Source organism: Vulpes lagopus, chromosome 1, assembly GCF_018345385.1.
Source record: "Vulpes lagopus strain Blue_001 chromosome 1, ASM1834538v1, whole genome shotgun sequence".
Lineage (NCBI taxonomy): Eukaryota > Metazoa > Chordata > Mammalia > Carnivora > Canidae > Vulpes > Vulpes lagopus.
In genome coordinates this window covers 28814697-28822752 of record NC_054824.1, presented here as the reverse complement: position 1 = coordinate 28822752, position 8056 = coordinate 28814697, and the positions used below count along the sequence as shown (strand labels likewise).

Here is an 8056-nt window from a genome sequence, read left to right as displayed (position 1 = left end):
TCAGTCAGCCCCCACCAAATCTCCTGTGCAAAGTCTGATTTCTTCAGATTCTTTTTTGGTGACTGGCTTATTTTCATGCTGAGGTGTTAAATTTTCTGATCTGTAATAACTCTTCCAGTTTATTATTCCGATGGTAGAAACATAGTGCCTTACACAAAGGAGTCTTTCTTATATGGAATTTCACAGTTCACAGTAGGCTGGGGTAAAAATGTAGGGGCAGATAAGATTTTCAGTGTCTCTGAAATCAATTCTTACAGGAAGTTCTGTCTGTATGCAGGAATATCTTGGTAGAAGGTAACGAGGTCCTGTCCTGATATGACGGAGCATGTAGTTTAGTTGAAGATTAAAATTATAACAATTAGATAATGATGCTACTACTAGAAAACACAATGCACAATATTGTTAGATAATAAGTATCAGGTAATATTGTTCTGAGAATACATAAAAATGCCAAAATTATTTAGTAATAACTGAATGTTTATCAAAATATTTTATTGTAGCAAAATACCACATGTAACATAAAATTTACCATCAGTGACATTTAGTATATTCATAGTGCTATGCAATCATCACCACTATCTAGTTCTAGAACATTTTAAACATTTCAAAAGAAAAAAAAAATCTCAAAAGGAAACCCTATACCCATGACACTCCTCATTCTTCCCTCCTATCAGTCCCTGGCAACTATTATTCTCCTTTTTATCTCTATGGATTTGCCTATTCTGGATACTTCATATAAATTGATTCATATAATTTATTGCTTGTTGGATCCACTTTGTTTTATTTTGCATAATATTTTCAAGGTTTCATCCATGGGGTAGCATATATCTGTACTTTATTCCTCTTTATGGCTTACTAATTTTCCATTTTATGGATATACCACATTTTGTCTGTCCATTTATCAATTGATTGACATTTGGATTGTTTCTGTGTTTTAGTTATTGGGAATAGTGCTTCTCTAAATATTTATGTTCAAGTTTTTTGAGGGGCATCTGTTTTCAATTCTTTTGGGTATATACCCAGGAGTGGCATTACTGGGTCATATGATTTAACTATACTTGACTTGCTGAGGAACTGCTACACTATATGTCACAGTTTCCATTTTATATTGTCACCAGAAAGGTATGAGGGTTCTAATTTCTCCCCATCCTCACCAACATTTGTTATTTTCGATTTTTTTTTTTGTTCCAGCCTTTGTAGGTAGTATGAGGTATTATCTCTTTGTGGTTTTGATTTGTATCTGCCTACTACCTAATAATGTTGAGCATCTTTTCATGTGCTTGTTGGTTTTTGTGATAGCATTTTAAATATCTTATCTAGGGGTGCCTGGGTGGCTCAGTCGGCTGAGCGTCTGACTCTTGGTTTTGGCTTGGGTCATGATATCGAGGCCCACCTCAGGCTTTGCACTCCACATGGCATCTGCTTAAGATTCTCTCTCTCCCTCTCTCTCTGCCCTTCCCCCTCTGCTCTCCCTCTCTCTTTCTCTAAAATAAATAAACAAGATCTTTAAAACAAATAGATAAATATCTTATCTTGTTTAACTCTTAACAGAGATCTGACATGTGTTTTACAGATGAGTAAACTGAGGCTTTAAAATTAAGATGAAATATATTGTCCAAAGTCATGAGAGAATCAAGTTCAAATAGATTTTCACCCTTTGGATATAAGGGAAATAAGCCTGAAAAATGATGGGCTTGGGCTACCCATCAGAGTATCTGGACCTCCTGTGTTACAAAAACCTTCCACGGACAGCACAATTTCCATCAAGGCATGTTGGAAGCGACTCACCCCCATGGCAGGTGGGTTGCAGAGGACAAGGCACACATAGCTGGGTTGCTGAGCCGGTTGTCAAATGTGTTGCTCAAGGCAGTGAGCTTCCACAAAGGAGATTCTGGGGAGCCTCTGTAGGCTATTGGCAGTTTTCATTTCCATTTTGTTTCTCATTATTAAAAAAAGAAGTAGCCTGTCATAATTGCACCGAGATCTAATTTCTTTTACAAAATGCCATTTTATTTGATTAACTAGAACATTGAGGTCAGGATATAAAAGATGAAGTAGTTAGACTTACATAACCCAATAGGAACAAAATCCAGACTGTATTTCAAAGAGCTTCGGATCACTCGGGATGTTCAAAGAGCTTTGGAATAGGACAAGTGAATAAAGAACACATGCCCTGGAGCCAGTACTCTTTTAACCAATGGACTGACCAACTCGATAGCCCATGAGAAGAATGTCTGTGCATATATGGATGAGCAACAGGCTTGTCATGGGCATGCCACATGGCATTGGCATCTGGTAAGACTTTGCATGTATCTTGGTTCACTGCTTTGCCTCCTCTTTAGATTAGCCTGCCATTGGTTACATAATTTGGAAATAAAGAGAAAGAGCGCACAGAATGAAGAGAGTTCCTACAAAATGCCTTTGATATCATAGTTTCTAGGAAGAGCTCCCCAGCCCCTCCATGGTAAAAGATGCCTAAAGTCCATGGAGATTGAGCCAAATGGAAAGGAATTTTAAGTTCTAGTATACCTTACCTCAAATACTGAAAAATCTTTTACTCTCTACGAGATGCTATTAGAGCGATGTATGGCATGGCATTGTAAATCAGCAAAGAGAGTCAAATATACACAGGGACTAGTTAGAGACACCAAAGGTTTAATGTTGATAACTTTAAAAGATATTGACAAATCATATTAATGGACAAAGCTTGCTGGACATACTATGTGGGAGCACTGTATTTTCCCAGGTACTTGTGTGAGTAACACTTTCCTGTCACATACCACCTGGACAGTGTGGGGTGTTTTTATTAGCAAGCAGAAGCAGATCTCCAGCCAACACCAGAGCTTTCTGTTTACTTTAAAGGAAGTGCAAAGTATAAATGTTTACCAAATCTGGACTAGATTGCCTCTTTTCCAAATGAGTTTGGTTGTGATTTCTTTCTTAAATGTGTTTCAATATAGATAGAACAATTTTGGACAGAAAATAGTGAGATTCACTTGGATACCTTTTCTCCTATGATCTGAGCCTTCCAAGGAAAGATGAGGAAACTGGCAGGAATTTTCTCATCAAGGGTGGTGACTGTATAAATCACCCATATGAAGTATACAAAGTTATGTTTTTAAGAAACACTTTGTAAGGTGTTTTAAAAAAAATCCCCTCTCCCCCAAGAATCTTCTATCCTCATATTAAATAACAAAAGCAAAAACTCCCAGCAAAAGTAACATTTATGTAAAGACAAAGCATTAGTGAAAACAACCAGGGAGCATTTGCTGGTGCCAGGCCTGCTATCTGGAGCATTTGTTTCCTGGAGAGTGTGGTGAGATAAAGTGAGCTCTTTTATCCTCTGGATCCAAAATACAGATGCTTTAAATCCCGCTTTGGTGCAGAGCTTAATCAGAGTTGGAGTTGAACCGTGAAAGCACAGACTCCTTGTAACAAGATCTTTATATATATATATATAAAACTGGCTGTCCACTGCAGGTACAACCCAGCTGACTCTGTTTGAATTCCCCAGATGTTGTAAGAATATTTACTGACCTTTCAAAAACAGTTATAGGTTTATTAGCTATGCAATTCCAAATTCAAAAACAAAAAACCCAAACCCAAGATATCCTATATTAAAAGCTAATGGAAAATTTCGGGTAGACATTACTGACTTTTTAAAAAATCTTCTATGCTCTAAAACATATTTCACTAAGAGTAGTACACCATAGAAACACAGTTAATTAGTGTATCCATTTGCTGCTAGTCAAAAAGAACTACAGTTTTTTCCCCTTTTACTTTTCATATTATTTTAGTTTAACTTCATTGGTTTTCCTGATAAGTAGAAAATCAGAACATTGCTGAAAAAGTAGAAAGTGCAGAAAATGATAAAGAAATAAAATTACCTATAATTGCAACCCCAGCTCTCACAAATGTTAATGTTTTGGTTTATTTGTCTCATCTCCTGTCTATGTTTGTGTGAATATGTTTGCACACCTAGGTATTTGATTCCCTACAGAGCTGATTTCATACCTTAGACAGTTTTCTTCCCCAATTTCACTGAATTATAAAATGAGATTTTAACATGTCATTAAATATTCTTTGAGCATAAGATTTATTTATTTTTTTTGAGCATAAGATTTAAAATAGCTGAATGATATTATCCCTTAACAATTTATGTATTATTGAATAGATTGTTTATAATTTCAGTTATGAATTTGTAAGTAGTTTTCAACATAAATTTTTTGATACATAAATTATTTTCTTTCAATATGTTCTAGAATTGCAATTGGTGAGTAAAATAGAAAAGTGAAACTTTTTGAAGCTTCAAATATATTTTGCCTTTGTTGTTCTGAATGAGGGTGCCAATGTAAATTACATAAACTCCCACCACCAGGGGAAAAAATATGCCTGTATCTCTCACTATATTCTCATCGAGACTTCTTTATAGTGTTAAAAAAAATTAGTTTCCAGGGATGTTTGGGTGGCTCAGCAGTTGAGAGTCGGCCTTTGGCTCAAGGCATGATCCCAGAGTTCCTGGATTAAGTCCCACATCAGGCTCCCCCAGGGGAGCCTCCTTCTCCCTCTGCCTATGTCTCTGCCTCTCTCTCTCTCTGTCCCTCATGAATAAAAAAAAAAAATTAGTTTCCAGTTTGATGTGCCAGAAATAGTACTCTGTTGTTGCTTCGGCTTCCTTTTCTTTAATATTCGTTAAAATATACATTTAAAATTTTTGGTAAGTGAAAATTTCTTTGAAATTTTCTTTGAAAATGTTCATTTTCTTTAACTGATTCTCTTTTTTTCTGTTAATTTATTTTTTAAATTTTTTTGTTTTTAAACAAAAAAGATACCTGTTATAAAAATTTCAACAATTATGAAAATAAAAATATGAAAATTACCTTCTACCCACCAGATACACTTTTTACATGTCTTACAGACATTTGTTTTCACAACATACACCATTATACACATACATGTATGGGATTTTTCTTAACATAAATTGCATCATTTGTTTTTTCTTTTAAATTTATTTATTCATAGAGACAGAGAGAGAGAGAGAGATTGAGAGAGGCAGAGGGAGAAGCAGGCTCCATACCGGGATCCCGATGTGGGACTCGATCCCGGGTCCCCAGGATCACACCCCGGGCTGAAGTCGGCGCTAAACCGCTGTGCCACCGGGGCTGCCCTCATTTGTTTTTTCACTTTAAAAGTATATCATAGGAGGCACCTGGATGGCTCAGTTGGTTGAGCATCTGCCTTGGCTAGGTCATGATCCCAGGGTCCTGGAATCGAATCCTGGGATCTAGCTGGCTTCCATGACATGTTGGCAGCAGTTCCCTGCTCAGCGGGGAGCTGATTCTCACTCTCCCTGTGCCCCTCCCCCTTCTTCTTCTCTCTCTCACTCTCTCTCTTTCTCTCTAATAAATAAATAAAATCTTAAAAAGACAAAAAAACATGTCATAGATTTGTTTCCTTTTTGATACTGACAGATTTTCGTGACTAGGTGAAAAAACTTTGTTCTGAAGTAGCACGGTTAATTTCATCATTTCTTTATTTATGCATACCCTGAGCATATATTTTTATGCTCCTTGTGAGTAAGAGACTCTGGCCTTTCCTACGTGTCGTCCCTCTAACCAAATGTAAAATACGGATATAATTTTCCATTATGTATCTTTCTCAGAGAAGAAGCTTCCATCCTACAGCTGAGAACACAGTTCTCGCTAACTAGTTAGAAGAGCCAAGGGCACAATAAAGTGCTCTAAGAGACCCCATTCTCCATGCCTCAGAAATGACAGGACAGGATTCCTGGAAAAGCTGCAAATACGGCTGAGGGCCTTCCCCCATGCTCATTCTGAAATCAGAGAAGAGGAGCAGAGCTATTCATGGCTCAAGCCATGGGAGAAGAGGGTTGAGTCACCATTTTGCAGCCTGTCCTCTGCTGAACTGGTGGCTAAATGCCTGTAGCAGTGGAGGAGGTTGCCACTGGCCAGACCTAGGGGTCAGGCTCTCTGTTTCTAGTATAAGAACTAGTATATATGGCCTGTGCAGCTGTATGCAGCTTGGTTTCTACCTCCAGAAAATAGCTCAAAAGGCCAGATGAGGAAGAAGCTATCAGGCTCAGGCCCATTTCACCTCCTGCCTCAGAGTGAGTTTTTTCTTTTTTTAGTTATCCATCTATCTCTTTGAGAGACAGAGAGAGAGAGAGAGAGCACTTGGGGGAGAAGGGGAGGGACAGGTGGAGAGGAAGAGAGAGACTCTCAAGCAGACTTCCCAATGAGTGGGGCCCCTTGCAGGGCTCGATCTCATAACCCTGAGATTATGACCTGAGCCAAAGCCAAGAGTCAGACACTTAAATGACTGAGCCACCCAGGTGCCCCATGCCTCAGACTGTTCTAAATGGACTGCCAGTAGAACTGGGCACAATCACCTGCCCGACCTTCACTATCTCAGGTGAGCATGATGCGTGGATGCTATTATGCAGACCCATCATTCACAATAACATACTCCTGGAGATCCTGGGAATGGATCATAGGAAATCCATTTTTTCAACAACCAGATATTTATTAAGTGCCTCCATAATACAGGTTTCTGGAATCTTGTTGGGTAGTGGGAACACAATGATGAAAAAATGCATGATCTTTTCCTTCCAGGAGCATATAGACGGGAACAAATGATTATAACATATGCTTGATGCCTGGCCAGAAGTGTATCCAGGGTGGGAGAGGCACAAAGGAGGCGGTGAGTTATTCCCACTTAGAATGAAAAGACAAGGAAAAGCTTCATGGAGTAGGTGCTTTTGGAGCAAAGTGTGCTGGTCTTTCCAAGCCTGGACTTCCTGAGCATCCCTGAAGCTATATCTGACTCCAGAGCCCGGACCTAGAGACATTAGCTAGTGTGCAACTGCTGAGCATGGCCATCCCAGTGCCCAGGACTTGGGGTAAGTCTATGCAGAAGGACTTTTAAACTAGAAATGATGAGTCTAATCCTAGGAACATAGTGTGATCTCTCAAGGTCAAAAGCCAGCCCTCAGAGAGGACATGGATTTAAACCCATGGGCGATTATCACTTTGCCTTTATTTTTGTTTGGGTTTTCCCATAAGTAGACCCTGACACAAAGCAAGCTCTCTCTTCAAAAAAAAAGAAAAAAGAAAAAAAGAAATTTCAGTAAATTAGATCCTCATTACTAAAATTCATTCTGTTTGAAATTAAATTTCAATCTATCAACAAATTAAATTCAAATAATTAAATCTAATATTATGGAGTAAACATGCCATGGAGAATGAAATCTAGAATCTTTTATTTCTCATAGGAAGAGCATTACACGCACCACCTTTTTATCTGGGGGCAGAAACCTCCAATTCTAAAGTCAGCGTTGGAGGCAGAGAGACATTCCTGAGAGACCTGAAGCTTCTAGACCTTTCAGCCAGACCTTCGCAGCCTGGAATAGCCTCAGCCAACAATAGAGTCAGGAGTGTTCATACCTGCTATGATCTGGTTAGCCCAGTTCAACTCTTACCTCCTCATTGTGATCATTGTGGTTTTTAGAAGCCATCCTGCTGAGGAGGTCACCTAGAAGGATCCTGTTTGGAGGTAGCAGCAAGTGATAGATGCCTTGCCTCGGAGGCAGCACACCCTCACAGCTGAGACCACCACCCGCACCTCAAATCCCATCACAGTTGTTTACCAGCTCTGGGACCTGCAGTTAAGTTGCTCAGCCTCCTGGAAGACAATTTCCTTCATCTGTAAAAATGCAAATAAAATTATTGTGAAAAATACGGCCAACCTCAGTTCTCAGGATTGTAAGGCTGGAGATGGATTTGCCATTGTTCAATGTTTCTTTCTCTTCCTGTAAATTTCAAAAGGGTCAGATTTCTACAGAAGCCTTCACTAAGTGTGCCTCCCTTGGATGAGATAACACTATGGAAGCCCCCAAATTTCTTCTGGGTTGTATTTCATAAGTTCATAAGTTCATAAGTTTCATAAGTTCATAAGTTCATAAAAGTTAGAGTTCTGATTTTTAATTCAGAGATTTGGAAACTTTTGACCAAGATCTGTTCCTTAACATCTGTGTCTA

The 8056-nt window shown here is 38.7% G+C and overlaps 1 long non-coding RNA gene across 1 annotated transcript; it reads left to right on the top strand.

Moving 5' to 3' along the window:
* Positions 1–1680: 1680 nt before the first annotated feature.
* Positions 1681–7855, top strand: LOC121472772. Its single transcript, XR_005983002.1, has 3 exons — positions 1681–1799; positions 6633–6919; positions 7292–7855. It is a non-coding gene; the product is annotated as an uncharacterized LOC121472772 (long non-coding RNA).
* The last annotated feature ends 201 nt before the right edge of the window (positions 7856–8056 follow it).